Source organism: Stegostoma tigrinum, chromosome 18 (assembly GCF_030684315.1).
Source record: "Stegostoma tigrinum isolate sSteTig4 chromosome 18, sSteTig4.hap1, whole genome shotgun sequence".
In the NCBI taxonomy this organism is placed as follows: Eukaryota; Metazoa; Chordata; class Chondrichthyes; order Orectolobiformes; family Stegostomatidae; genus Stegostoma; species Stegostoma tigrinum.
Genome location: NC_081371.1, coordinates 34,016,735 through 34,031,628, shown reverse-complemented (window position 1 = coordinate 34,031,628; position 14,894 = coordinate 34,016,735). Strand labels below are relative to the sequence as shown.

The 14,894-nt window shown below is 40.8% G+C and overlaps 1 long non-coding RNA gene across 1 annotated transcript in view; it reads right to left on the bottom strand.

Moving 5' to 3' along the window:
* LOC125460707 (uncharacterized) overlaps positions 1 to 12,732 on the bottom strand; it is a 34,028-nt gene extending 21,296 nt beyond the window's left edge. The window contains exon 1 of the long non-coding RNA XR_007249320.2: positions 12,643 to 12,732. This is a non-coding gene — a long non-coding RNA (uncharacterized LOC125460707). The remainder of the gene's footprint in view (positions 1 to 12,642) is intronic.
* Positions 12,733 to 14,894: the final 2,162 nt, after the last annotated feature.

Here is a 14,894-nt window from a genome sequence, read left to right as displayed (position 1 = left end):
GTCAGCATGGCTTTGTGAGGGGCAGATCATGCCTCACAAGTGTTATTGAAATCTTTAAGGATGTGACAAAACACATTGGTGAAAGTACAGAAGTGGATGTGGTGTTTATGAATTTTAGCAAGGCATTTGATAAGGTGCACATGGTTGGCTCATTCAGAAATGAAGGAAGCATGGGATTCAGGGAAATTTGGCTGTCTGGATACAAAACTGGTTGTCAGTTTACAGAAAGTATTCAGCCTGAAGCTTGGTGACCAGTGGTGTTCTGCAGAGATCTGTCTGGGACATCTGTTCTTTGTGATCTTTATAAATGACTTGGATGAGGAAGTGGAAGGGTGGGTTCATATGTTTGCTGATGGCACAAAGGATGGTGGAGTTTTGGATAGTGTAAATGGCTGTTGTAGGTTGCAACGGGAAATTGACAGGATATAGAGCTGGGCAAAGAAGTGGCAGATGGAATTTAACTCAGAAAAGTGTGAAGTGATTCATTTCAGAAGGTCAAATTTGAATGCAGAATACAGGGTAATGGCAGGATTCTCGGCAGTGTGGACAAACAGAGGGGTTTTGGGGCCCAAGTCCATAGACCCCTCAAAGTTGCGACATAAGTTGATAGGGTTATAAATAAGGCAGATGGTGTGTTGACTTTCATTGGCAGGGAATTGAGTTTAAGAGCCGTGAAGTTATGCTGCAGCTCTATAAAACTCTGATTAAACCACCGTTGGAATATTGTGTTCAGTTCTGGTCACCTCATTATAAGAAAGATGTAAGATGTAGAAGTTTTGGAGAGGGTGCAGAGGAGATTTACCAGGATGCTGCCTGGACTAGAGGGCAGGTCCCATGAGGAAAGTTTGTAGGAGCTAGGGCTTTTTTCATTGGAGGAAAGAAGGATGAGAAGTGACTTGATAGAGGTATACAAGATGATGAGAGGCATAGATAGAGTGGATAGTCAGAGACTTTTTCCCCAGGTGGAAATGACTATGACGAGGGAACATAATTTTAAGGTGATTGGAGGAACATATAGGTGAGATGTTAGAGGTAGGTTCTTCATACAGAGCGTGGTGGGCGCATGGAATGCGCTGCCAGCAGTGGTAGTGGAGTCAGATGCTTTAGAGACTTTTAAGCAACTCTTGGATAGGCACATGAAGGATAGTAAAATGTCGCATATGCAGGATAGATTGGCCTTAGTAGGATCATAGGTTGACACAACATTGTGGGCCGAAGGGCCTGTACTGTGCTGTACTGTTCTATGTTCTATGTTCTATGATCCAGTTCCATCGGCAGGTACTGAGAAAGGCAATGTGCCTGTAGTACCTGGTTTGCTTCAGTGCGTGTTCGAGCACTTTCAGGGCTGAAGAGATTACAAGGGGGTTGCAGTGGGAGAGAGATCCACTGAGGTCTTTCCGGAGGGTGGAGGGTAACTTCTTTATGGTGGGCATCCTTAGAAGAGGTTTCGCATTGGGGTTATAACTCACTCAGAGATAGTAAGAACTGCCGATGCTGAAGCTAAAGTGTGGAGTTAGAGGAGCACAGCAACATATCATTCTCTGCCACTTCCACCACCTACAATATGACCCCATAACCAAAGAGCTATTTCCCTCCCCACCCCTATTTGCTTTCTGTTGGGACCACTCACTCCACGGCTCCCTCGTCTGGTCCACCCTCCCCACTCGCCCCACCACCCTTGACACCTTTGCCTGCAACTACATGAAGTGCTACACCTGCCCCTATACCTCCCCCCTCACCTCCATCCAAGGCACCAAATAAACCTTCCATATCAGACAGAGATTCACCTGCACGTCTGTCAGTGTGATCTATTGCATCTACTGCTCCTAATGTAGCCTCCTCTACATTGGTGTGACCAAGCTGGGGCTCGGAGACTGCTTTGTAGAGCCCCTATGCTCTGTTCCTGATTCTTATGCCCCACTTCCTTGACCTGACACCATCTATCTGTCTTCTCTCCCACCTATCCACCCCTCCCACCTCACTGACAAAACCCCACCAGTGCCTACCTGCACTCATCTATCACTCTCCCACCTGCCTTCCCCAGCACCACCTCTCCTCTCCCTTTAATTTTGGAGCTACCTTGCCCCTCCCCCATTTCTGAAGAAGGGTCCTGACTCAAAATGACAGCTTTCCTGCTCCTCTGATGCTGCCTGGTCTGCTGTGTTCCTCTGGCTCCACACTGTGTTATCATTGTCATTAAAGGTTATGTTAACATGAAATGACTGAAATTTTGGTAGCAAGTTTACTTTGTATCTACTGTACAGGTACAGGGAATTAATGGATATCAATTATTCTGATTGAGGAGCCCGTGAAATGTCATTTTGTGAAGCTGATGGCAAAGGCCACATCTCCAGCTGTGTGATTTCTGTGCTGTAACACTTGTGCCTAGAAAAGTGGTGACCTTATTAATCTTACTGTTACTTTGACAGAATTTTTAGCACTAATATTATATAGAACACAAAGGAAATTAAAAGCATAAAATGTAAGGCAGAACCCTGTAACTAAAATTTGACAGACTTGTTGAACATTCCATAGCTTTGCATGTTTAGTTCTTGCTAAATAAATTAGGAAGTCCTTTGGCGGAAAAATTGCATGCACCTTGTTTATGGGTTCGGCCTTAGAAGTGGTATTTCACTGATTTACTCCTTGTTCCATAATTTAGATTCCTTTCCTTGAGTTCCTGCTCAGACTGTCTCCAAACAGCACAGCTTTGATTGGGAGCTCAACATGTGGAGGAATGTGGCCAGAACCCAAGTCTTATCAGTCAACGCAGTGCAGGATGGTGCTGTAACCTGCTGTAGTGTTGTAAATGCCTGGGTATGTTTATGGAGTTGAATTGTTCCATTTGTAGTCAAAAAATTTGACTTAAAAAAAATGTTATTTTGAACAAGAGTTTAACATTCTCAGCTATTTTGCTTATATAATTCCATTAAACACCATGGGAAACTCAATCAATTGCAGCATTTGTTCAATAAAAATATTGTTATTAAAACTGCAAGACTCAACAACTGCATACCCTCAGTTCAGTATGTCATTGCTAAAGAGATGCCAATGCTCACATTAAGAAAGTTAGATCATTACATTAAATTCTGATATTAAACTCATCACATTAATTATAATCACCATGACACCACTGTCTATTTTCAATCAAGTTTGATCAACTGGATTTATTATCCAATGAACTTTGCTCAGCTGTGAGTTTCCACAATGGTTCCTGTTCCAAGCATCACCACTGTGCTCATAACTGATTCTGCATGCTCTCAGACAGCAAAAGCTGTGGTGGTTGCTGAATCACTTGCCTGGAATGTAGCACATCGAAACTGGGAATAGATCATAGATAGTAGAATCCCTTTAGTATGGAATCAGGCCCTTCAGCCCAACAAGTCCACACTGACCCTCAGAACAAGCAGTGTTAAGAGTCAAATACTTCACATTGAGGGGTGGAACCAAAACATAAAATTGTCAACATTTTATTAGCGTCTGTTTTTCTTTCATTATGTCCTCGTTAACAATAGCCAGAAGGGAATTTTTAGTTAGCAGAGGTATTTAGTTGCCAAGTTGCACATTTTCATTGCAGTAAAACCGCTATAATAACTAAACAATCTGTATTCTTGTGCCTCTTTAACCTTTTCATTGCTGGATTGACAGCTATTTTTTGTACATTTTTCTATCTGCTGTGAAGCTGCAATACATCATGTATCTTGGTAATACATCACTGAAATGTTAGGTTTACTCACTGCTAGGAACAAATGCACTAAACCAAAATACAGGTGACTGTTAGGGTTAATTTTGATTGATCAGACTTACATAAGGCAGAATCCTATTAGGGTGTGTGGGCTATGATGGAAAATGTGACAGAACCACATGAAAATTCCAGAAAGACCTGTCTTGATGTTGAGAATAACTTGTTGAATTTTTTTACCAAAGAGGTAAATTTCTTGCCGCATTGAGTTACCTTTAGAAGGGGAGTTATTATTTAAAATGACATTAATAATTACTCTTTTCACTTCATTAATATGCAGCTTTCTATCATATCATCTGCTGTGTGCAGTCTAGATGACAAGAATTCTCGACAACAAAGTCAGAGTGGATGTTGAACATAGAACATAGAATGTGTTGTGAACATAACACAGAACAAGTTGTGCCAACCTATTATTCTACGAAGATCAAACTATCCTGCATGTCCTACATTTTACTATCCTTCATGTGCCTATCTAATAGTCACTTAAAAGTCTCTAAAGTACTAAAATCTCTAAAGATTCCATGGCCACTGCCGCAGCTCATTCCACATGCCCACCACTCTCTGTGTAAATAATCTACCTCTGACATCTCCCCCCCACCTTCTTCCAATCACCTTAAAATTATGCCCCATCATAATAGTCATTTCCACCCTGGGAAAATGTCTCTGACTATCCACTCTATCTATGCTGCTTTATCATCTTGTACGCCTCTATCAAGTCACCTCTCATCCTTCCTCCCTCCAATGAGAAAAGCCATAGCTCCCTCAACTCTTCCTCATAAGACCTGCCGTCCAGTCCTGGCAGCATCCTGGTATATCTCCTCTGCACCCTCTCTAAAGCTTCCACTTCTTTTCTATAATGAGGTGACCAAAACTGAACACACTATTCCAAGTGTGGTCTAATCAGAGTTTTTTAGAGCTGCAGCATAAGCTCGCGGCTCTTCAACTCGATTCCCCTGCCAATGAAAGCCGACATACCATACGCCTTATTTACAACCCTATCAACTTGGGTAGCGACTTTGAGGCTTCTATGGACGTGGGCCCCAAAACCCCTCTGTTTCTCCACACTGCCGAGAATCCTGCCTTTAACCCTGTATTCTGCATTCAAATTCGACCTTCTAAAATTAATCACTTTACGCTTTTCTGGGTTGAATTCCATCTGCCACTTCTTTGCCCAGCTCTATATCCTGTCAATTTCCCATTGCAACCTACAACAGCCAGTTACACTATCCACAACTCCACCAACCTTTGTGTCATCGGCAAACTTATTAAACCATTCTTTCCACTTTCTCATCCAGGCCATTTATAAAGATCACAAAAAGCAGAGGTCCCAGAGCAGATCCCTGTGGAACACCACTGGTCACTGAGCTCCAGGCTGAATATTTCCCTTAAACTACCACCCTCTGTCTTCAATTGTACAGCTAGCTTCGAATCCAGGCAGCCAAATTTCCCTGAATCCCATGCTTCCTTACTTTCTGAATGAGCCAACCATGTGCACCTTATCAAATGCCTTGCTAAAGTCCATACACACCACATCCACTGCTCTACCATCCTCAATGTATTTTGTCACATCCTCAAAGAATTCAATAACACTTGTAAGGCATGACCTACCCCTCACAGAGCCATGCTGGCTATTTCTAATCAAATTGTGTTTTTCCAAATAATCATAAATACCATCTCTCAGAATCCTCTCCAATAATTTGCCCACCACAGAAGTAAGACTGAGCAGTTGGTATTTTCCAGGATTATCCCTATTCCCTTTCTTGAACCAGGGAATGACATTTGCCACCCTCCAATCTTCTGGTACTACTCTAGTGGACACTGAGGACACAAAGATCATTGTGGGGCAACAATCTCTTCCCTCAACTCCCGTAGAAACCTTGTGTACATCCTGTCTGACCCGGGGACTTGCCCATCCTCAGCTTTTTCAAACTTTCTAGCACATCCTCCTTCCTAACATCAACCCATTAGAGCAGATCTGCCTGTTTCATGCTGTCCTGACAGATGTCAAGGTCCCTCTCACTGGTGAATACTGAAGCAAAGTATTCATTAAGGACCTCCCCTAACTCCTCTGACTCAGCGCGCGAGTTCCCTCCACAATCCCTGATTGGCTGTATCCTCACTCTGGCCATCCTCTTGTTCCTCACATAAACATAGAAAGCTTTAGGATTGTCCTTGATCCTACCCACCAAGGTTTTCTCATACCCCCTTTATAGCTCTCCTAAGTCCATTCTTCAGTTCTTTCCTGGCTACCATGTAGGCCTCTAGAGCCCTGTCTGATCCTTGCTTCCCCAACCTTAAATAAGCTTCCTCCTTCATCTTGACTAGATGTTCCAAATGTCTTGTTATCCAAGCCTAGTGTTGAGCAGGAGTCTGGACTGAGCAGTCCTTCTATTACCAGTAGCCTTGGGTGCTTTTACATTAAGATTGTACAGTTGTCACAGTAAGGTGTTCACCAGTTTGTGCTCCCAATTGTTTTACACCTGATGTTCGCACTAGGGATTTAGTATCTGAGTCAGCAGGAGTGTTGGGGGGAAGGTGTTGAGCTGCAGGAGTCTGGGTGATCAATACTTCCTCTGGGGTCATAGAAATCTCTGCTCGAGTTCGAGGAAATCCCTTGTGGCAGGTTCCACATGATCTGTGACACTTCTGTTGGCACCTGCAAGACATAAAGGATTGAATGCATCGTGGATGTTGTTTGAGAAGTGGTGTGCAATGAATGGCATTTATAGTGGGTTATTGTGAGTGTTGCAGCAAAGTGAAGAGTGGTATATACTCAGGTGGCAAAGTAGGGTCATCTCATCCACTACAAGGAGAAAATTCTGTCCCTCATAGGAATGGTCTTCTCCTGTGACTGATATGATTCTCTCCTCATGGTGAGTTAGGAGCCTCACTAGGTGTGGAGGCACACCTCCACTTATATGGTATGACTTGATTTGATCTGATTTATTATTGTCATATCTATTGAGATGGAAAGTATTGTTTTGTGTGTTAACCAGAGAAATCATGCCTTACATAAGTATACAAGGCTAAAAGAACAGAATGTGAAATATTGTGCTACAGCTACAGAGAAGGTGCAGAGAAAATCAACTCTGATATATGAGAGGTCTGTTTCATAAGTCTGATAACAGCAGGGAAGAAGCTGTTCTTAAATCTCTTGGTTTGAGTTTTCGAGTGTTTGCACCTTCTGCACAATGGAAGAGGGTAGAAGAAAGTATAACCAGAGTGGGAATGGTCTTTGATCATGTAGTTTGCTTTCCTGAGGCAGCGGGAAGTGTAGACAGAGTTGATGAAAGGAAGGCTGGTTTTTGTTTTGGATAGGGGCTCTTTCACTCATGTTCTAGGCTGTTTTCTCCTGTCATGAGAGAAAGGTAAGGATTGAGTATGGTGAATGTAACTGATACAGCCTTTGGTGGTAATGCTGTGTGTGTGTGTATGTGTGTGTGTGTGTGTGTGTGTGTGTGTGTCTATATTGGAGTCAGGGGAATGACACTGACTGAGTGAAGATGTTGTAGGCAATAATGAGAGTTGCAGAGCATCAGCCTTGGCGGGAGGTGGGTGTTGTAAATGATACGGAGTGATGTGAGGTAGGAGAGAGAAGAATACGATACGTACCTTGGCAGAGTGGAAAGAGTAGTTGACCTTCTCGAGGCACAGCAAGCCACTTCACTAGACTACAGGAACAGCACTGATCTGAATTCTGACTTTAGATCAGACTGACCGAGTCTAGTGGCATGGTCTGCTCAGCAAGTCCTTTGTAAAATGAATGGATTTTCTCTGGGCCACTCTGTACATTATGGCCTCCAGGTCCTTCTCAAAGATTACTGTGCCATTTTCCCCTTCTCTGATATCTTCAGATCCACTGTCTGCAAACAAGAAGGCAGCGTTGGAATGCCTATACTCACCTGGGTACATTGAAGCCCTTTAAGGATGGCAAAAGCATTAGGCTTATGACCTTTCAGCATAAATCCAGTAAGTATTGAGTTCTTCTGAGACTAGTGAGTGGTAGAATGGTTCTGGAATTGAGCAGGAGGGGTTGCACAGGGATGGGGTAGGTGATTATTGAGGTGAGTTTATTAAGATGCAATGAGTGATCTCTCTAGTAATCCTCATGAAACTTGATGAACCTGATATTTAGCTGTAAAAAAATCACCCATATCTTCTACATTAGACAGGATTAGAAAATTAACTAATAAAGAATCCTTGGATAAGAATTAGAAGGGCCGTCTATGCAGTACAACCATTGGTCTAATATCTCACTTCTTCTCACTGAACATTAAGAAAATTGCAACCATTGTATTTCACCACTGCTATAAACTCTATTTCCTTATTACTGATTCCACAGTCCTTCTCAGTGACCATTTCAGACTGAAAAATTTTTGTCTCCCAACCTGAGATTCCAATTTCAAATCTTCACCATTACCACCATAGAACAAAAAACAAAGAACAAAGAAAATTACAGCACAGGAACAGGCCCTTCGGCCGTCCAAGCCTGCGCTGATCAAGATCCTCTGTCTAACCTGTCATCTATTTTCTAACGGTCTGTGTCCATTTCCTCCCTGCCCGTCCATGTACCTGTCCAAATATATCTTAAAAGACGCTAATGCGTCTGCGTCTACCACCTCCACTGGCAATGCATTCCAGGCACCCACCACCCTTTGTGTAAAAAACTTTCCACACATATCTCCCATAAACTTTCCTCCATGGAAACTTAAACCTCCATGGATCCATACGTTTGGACAATAGGTCAGCTGCTGAAACTCTTGTACTTGCTTTAGCCACCTCTAATCTCAACAATGCCAATATGCCTTAAAGATCATTTGCTAACCTCTGTGATTGCTAGATATTCAAATTCTGCTGAATTCTATCTTACCCCAAGTTCTTTTCACCTATCATCCAAACATCTCTAATTGACATTTGCCTTCTGGTCTATCACATACTTAAAATTCTTGTCCTCCATAGTTAAGTGCCTTCATAGATTCTTCCCTCGCAGTGTTCATTTTCCTTAGATTTGTTCGAAGTAGCTTAGGCCCCAATGCTTTGAGTACTATGTAAACAGAAGTAATTGATGTATAACAAACTAAAAATGGACAAAACTATAGTTTCCTACTTATTTTCCACTGAGTTTGTTTTCCTTACTTGCAAGAAGTATCTTTCAAAACTATTTAATTGGCTCCAAAGTGCTTTGGGGCCATCTCAGAAATTCAAACATGCATTTTAAATGCAGGTTATTTTGCTATTTAAAGCTATACATACAAAAGACTGTACTACAAAAGTTTTAGATATATAAGTTGACAGATTGTATTTCTAAGTCACATATTGTTGTGAACCTTAAGCAACGATGAGAACGATCAACTATCCCCTTTTATGGTAATGCTTGTCATTTCTCCTGAAATGGAGATTCTTTCACAATACTTTTGCAAAGAAACTTAAATATTTAAAATACGTTATCCAGAATTTATTGAAATGCATACTTGATGCTTTCTAATTAAATTGTGTTCGTAAATGTTTTAACCCTTAATGTCCACATTGCAGCATGTTCAGAGTTTTATTCAAGGGTTACACACTTACAAGCTTTGCATAACTAAAGTCCAACTTGTTATAACAAGAACTATACTTTGCAAAACATTTCAGGAGGTCACCGAACAAATATGTGTCATACATGAGGGAATTGTAAGGCCTATCAAGACCTGAATTTTACCTAAAACCTTGTCCTGAGCAGCATTCCAAATAGAATGTTTTGTCAGCTGGACAAGGATCTTCTCCAGATTTGTCTGGGTGGTAACTTGCATCTGTATATTTTCCACCTTTGAGACATTGGGTGGAGAAGTGTTAGTGAACGTTCAGCAATATTTTTTAGGCAAGTAGAACTATATCTTGTGATGATGCCAATTACCAATAAAGTGAAAACCAATTTGCAGATGAAACTCGTTACCCTGTCAAACACCTATTTATTTCATACCAAGGAATTAAACACCAATCAATTGCCTGGTTTATCTAGTACAGAGATAAGGGCTGATTTTATATTCCTCCAATGATATGTTTGAAGGTGGTGGAGCCTTGTGAAATGGAGGGAAAGCCGGAAAAAGGAAGTATCTGGCCTGGTTGATGCCTGTGTGCCCATACAAGATTGTTGTCCATTTTATAGTGAATAGTGGATGAATTGGGAAGATTGCTTGCTTCAAGCAATTAATGGCACAATTCTGTGTCTGTTGCTATTTTACCCATAGAGGGGAGCTCTCAGTTCAAGTGAGTAGCCGGCAGCTTTTCTGGGAGTGTAGTTTTTGGGTAAGGGAGAGGGGGACATACTTTGATGGTTTATTGCACCCATCAAAGGAACCCACTTCCCTCTAAATGTCCTATCTCAGTCTCATTGCAGGCCTAACATAATCTTACTGTCAATGATTAACGATGGCAGCTATCATATACACAACCATTGAATTCCAGGAACTACTGTATCTATAATATGGTTCTATTGGTGTGAGCATGCATGGAGAAAGAACAGCAAGGTCGACAGCCTTGTAATGGCCCCATTTTTGTAGGCCAAACAAGGTTTACATTGGATGGAGAAATTTTCTATTAACAAGTATTCAATTTGTAGGAGAATAGATAGCTGGCATTGCTCCAGTTTCTCACTTTTGTTATGTGCTGATCAGTTACCTTTTGATGCTTGTGGTTCAAGAAAGGTAAGTGCTGTTAGCAGGTCATTCATTTTAGCTGTTACTTTTTGAAGGACTTTTCTGATATATAAGACTGCTGCCTACACTTCAAAAGTAGTCCATTGTTCCAAAGCACTTTTAGAGAACTGAGGACATGGTTTTAAATAAGTGGACATTCATTTTGAAAGTTAGGTCATCAATGCTACTTGCATCTCTAACTTGTTAGAGAGAGCTAACTATTCAATCTAGCATTCAATTACTGGATTGAGGGATAATCCATCAGAACCCCATAATAATGGTCCAGTCTAGTGTTTGAACCAGTCTGATAAGATTAAAGATATTTCTGGGATGGCTAAATTTCTTCTTTTTGTGTAAAGCATTTGTGATATGGCTAACACATCGGAGTAGCATGTGAAGGTTTCAACTATCATAAGTCAAGTTAGCATCAATATGCTTTAATAAATACCTCAAATATATAACAATGATTTGTAAGCACTTTTAGTTTATACTTGATTGGTTTTCTGTTAAAAAGAGAAATTCAATTGCAGTCAAGAAAAATTAGAACTTGAAATTCATAAAAATAGGAATGTGCTCAGTGCCCATCATTGTTCTTGCAATGTTTGGCTGTCAGCCTGCCAGACAGATGGAATGACAGTAAAATATTTGATTCATTAAAAAAAAATCTTCAGCAGAAGTGACAGAATATCAAGCCTCTACAGGATAACTTTCAAGAGAGATGTGTGAGAAATGAAGGCATATACCTATACCTCTGGTAGCAAAATCATTTAAAATACAAATTTCCGATAGTGCACAATTCTTGTTTGTTACTTTGGTATCATATGTCAACAGTGCACATGGATTTGTGCCTGCAATTTAGTCAGTTTGTTCCTTTACTTTGTGTGGTTTGTATGAAAAAAGAACACATACTTAGGCTCTGACCCTAGTCTATTCTTCAGCTCTCATATTTCCCTCACGCTTTCTGAAAATTTCTCTTTTCAATTTTTGCTTTTTCTATTTTAACATATTTCAGTTTTCCCTTTCACTGTAATTCCTCAATTTCTGACAGTTACTCTGTTCCATTTCATTTGTTTTTGAACTACTATTTATACAAACCATTCCACCTGCAATCTTAAGACTTTTTCATTAAATTTCTTGTAATGATTCTATTTATCCATTCTGCTTGGACCTTCAATCCAAACTGTTGCAAAGACACAGTTCTTTCCAGTCCCACAGTGACAGACTGGCAACTGTGGCCGCACTTTTATTTTTAAACATTCAAAACAGAGAGTACCTCCATCTTGAGGTGCACTCTCAGTCTCCAACCTCCAGCTGCCTTCAGCCTAGGGTGCCCTGATTTGTCTTCCAGTCAATGAAGCTCTGTCTCCTGTCCTTGATTGGATAAGATTCCAGAGATAATAATTTAATTGATAGTGTGGCAGGCAGACCTCGGAAACCATTAGTGTTTGGAAATAATGTTGGTCCACATTTAAAAGTTAAGCCCTAAGATTCTGTCCATTAAGAGACTAATATTGTTCTATAAAAGATGTGTTTCATGCATTTTGTGACTAAAGTGATCGGTATTCTTTCAATTTTCTGCATCGACAATGTGTGCTAGAGGCCATCCCTTGCTTGGCCTGTTTCTGTTCAACTCAGAGTTACTAGACATTTATGGCAAATGGAACCCTGGACAGGATACCCTCACGAGTTCCCTATCAACATATCCACCTATGGATCCGAACCCAAAAAAGTTGTCACAATCTAACAGCATTCAAATGCCTCTCCTGTTCCATGCAGAAATCAGTTAATTTAGCACTGACCAGAGACGAAAACTGTTTGCATAGTTCAGAAATGGAAACTTACCCTCTGACTCATTGGGGCTTAAGCTTTAAAGATTCTTAGTCATACAGCAAGTCAGAACAAGGGTAATGAATAGTGGAAGAATATTTGAATTCAGGCCAGTACAACATTTTCTTGGTGTGGTAATAAAGAGGGGAGGGGGAAGACAGAAGAATAATTCTTTGCTCTTGCTTGCATGTTCAAAAACTGAACGGCGATGAAGTAAAAAGGTCAATTTGGCAACATAAATCCAGCAGTTCCATTAGACAAAGCCTCTCCAGCAGTAAGGTGATTAAAGGAGAGAAATAGTTATGATTGAAAAGCCAATAATACTACAATGTTAAATTTGTAGCAGTTTCATTTTACCATTACTTTTTCCATATCTTGATAATAGTGGATACTACTTACCAACCAAGCATACTGTTCGTCAGTGACTTTGACCCTGGCAGTAATCCAGAAAATTCTTCGGTTTGCTCATTTTTTTAAGGCATCCCTACTGAATCATAAATATGCATGTTTTAAAATTTGGGTTTGTAAATAAACGTGCTTAATTATTTCTATGGAAGAGGAATGAAGCTACTGTACAACTTGATATGCTACCTTTACAGATAGAGTCAGAGAGTTATACAACACAGAAACAGAATCTTCAGTCCAACTCTGCCACTCGGAGCAGATATTCTAAATTGATCTGGTTCCATTTGCCAGCATTTGGTCCATATCACTCCAAACCCTCCCCTATTTAGGTACCCATCCAGTTGCCTTTTAAAAGTTGTAATTGTATCAGTCTCCACCACTTCTTCCAGCAGATCATTCCGTACATGCACCACCCACTGCATGAAAAAGTCGCCCTTCAAGTCCCCTTTAAATCTTTCCCCTCTCACCTTAAATCCGTGTTGTGTCATTTTAGACTCCCCTATGCTGGGAAAAAGACCTTGAGTATTCATCCTATTCATGCTGCAGTATTTTGCTTTCCTTAATACTCCATCATTTGTGGAATATTCTCGGCTGTGATAGATTGTTGATCCCTCAAGGAATCATGGGATAATGGGAAGATGGTGGTAAAATGAAGTCTAGGCAGAAGATTAGGCATGCTTGCACTTGCATTAACAGATTGATTCCTGTTGTATTATTCAATGTTCCTCCAAAGAAACAGGTGAAGATGCACATAATACTCCATACTTATTTTCCATTAAAAATTTAATCAATTGTGCATGACATTAGTCACCTGTTGTGATGTTGATTGTAGTCAGATAACTTCCCAAAAAAGAATTCACAAACGTATTCAATTTTTAAGGAAGCTCGAAACAGAGGTGAAACCATCTGCCTTATAGTTGACTCCAGATATAATTGTGGCATTGTGAAAAACAGTTTTTTGTGGCCTTCTTGGAATTATTTGGGGAGATTTTATGGAGCCTACAAGACCAAAAAATGTGGCTGTGGGATGACTTAATTAGGTGATGTGTGATGACGCTTTAATAGCAGGTTGAGTCGCAAAGATGAAGTTAATGGTGTGTTTCTAATATGTTGAGTTTCACACTGGCATTTGGTAGTTGCAACACACTTGAATGTCATAGATGTGCATGAACTCCTACACTTGTCACAAAGTTACCGATGCATGCATGTTTCATGGCAACTGGTCCATGCCATTTATAAGTAGCATGCATCATTTGGGAACGGGGGACCACGAGAAGCAGTTCCAGGAAGGTTAGTATGAACAATGAGTCTAAAGGACAGACGGTGCCCTGTCGGTTACCTTGGGAGTTCTTAGTGGGAGTCAGGACAGGCACAGTCCTAGAGGAGTTAGATTTTGTTATGGGTTGCTCATCTGTTGAGGTAGGTTCAAAGATCTCATGAGTTGGGTCATAGGAGGAGAGGAGAACATGGTGGAGAATGTAAGGTCAGCATGAGCATTGGAATTGCCATGGTGGAGTGAGGGAGAGAGGGATGGAACGTCAAGGTAGATAGTGCTTTTATCCAGGGTAACAGAGAAAGGTTTAAAGGTCATAGAGAGAAGGCAAAAGATTATATTTGCTGTATTGAGAGTGATTGGGGCAAGTGTGAGGGTGGCTGTTGTGTGGCTGCTTTGAGAGTTGAGTATGTCAGTGAGGCAAGGTTCCAGTACCACAAGGAGTTCAAGTCGCAACTTGCTCAATTCAGGATTTGTATGTAAGGTGATCTGTTACTGCAAGTTATCATTCTGTCTGATAAGTAAATCTGTTTGAGACTTTCAAGTAAGTTGCACCTACTTTACTTCTCAATCTAATATAAGGGTGGTAAATAGTTGTTAAGACATAAAATACAAGAATATGGAAAATCCGCTTTATTTCCAAGATAAATCTCTGTGCACGAAGCATGAAAATATATATACATTAAATAGTTGCAAAGCATCTTACTAAACCAAACTCGCCTCAGCAATGACTTTCCCACCCCTATGGCACCTTTCTTGTCTGATTCTAGGCCCATTCAATGACTGACTATACTGAAAAAAAACCTGTCACTGCCATGATATCCTGGAACAGACTGCCTTCCCTTGCACTGGGCTCATCTTTAAAAGGCCAGCGTGTACCTGGCCACTATCTGTCCAGAGCAGCCATGAGTGTTTCCTGATATTGGCCCTGGAATCGCAGAGAAAAGAAAATTTGTGCCCTATTTTGTGAGAA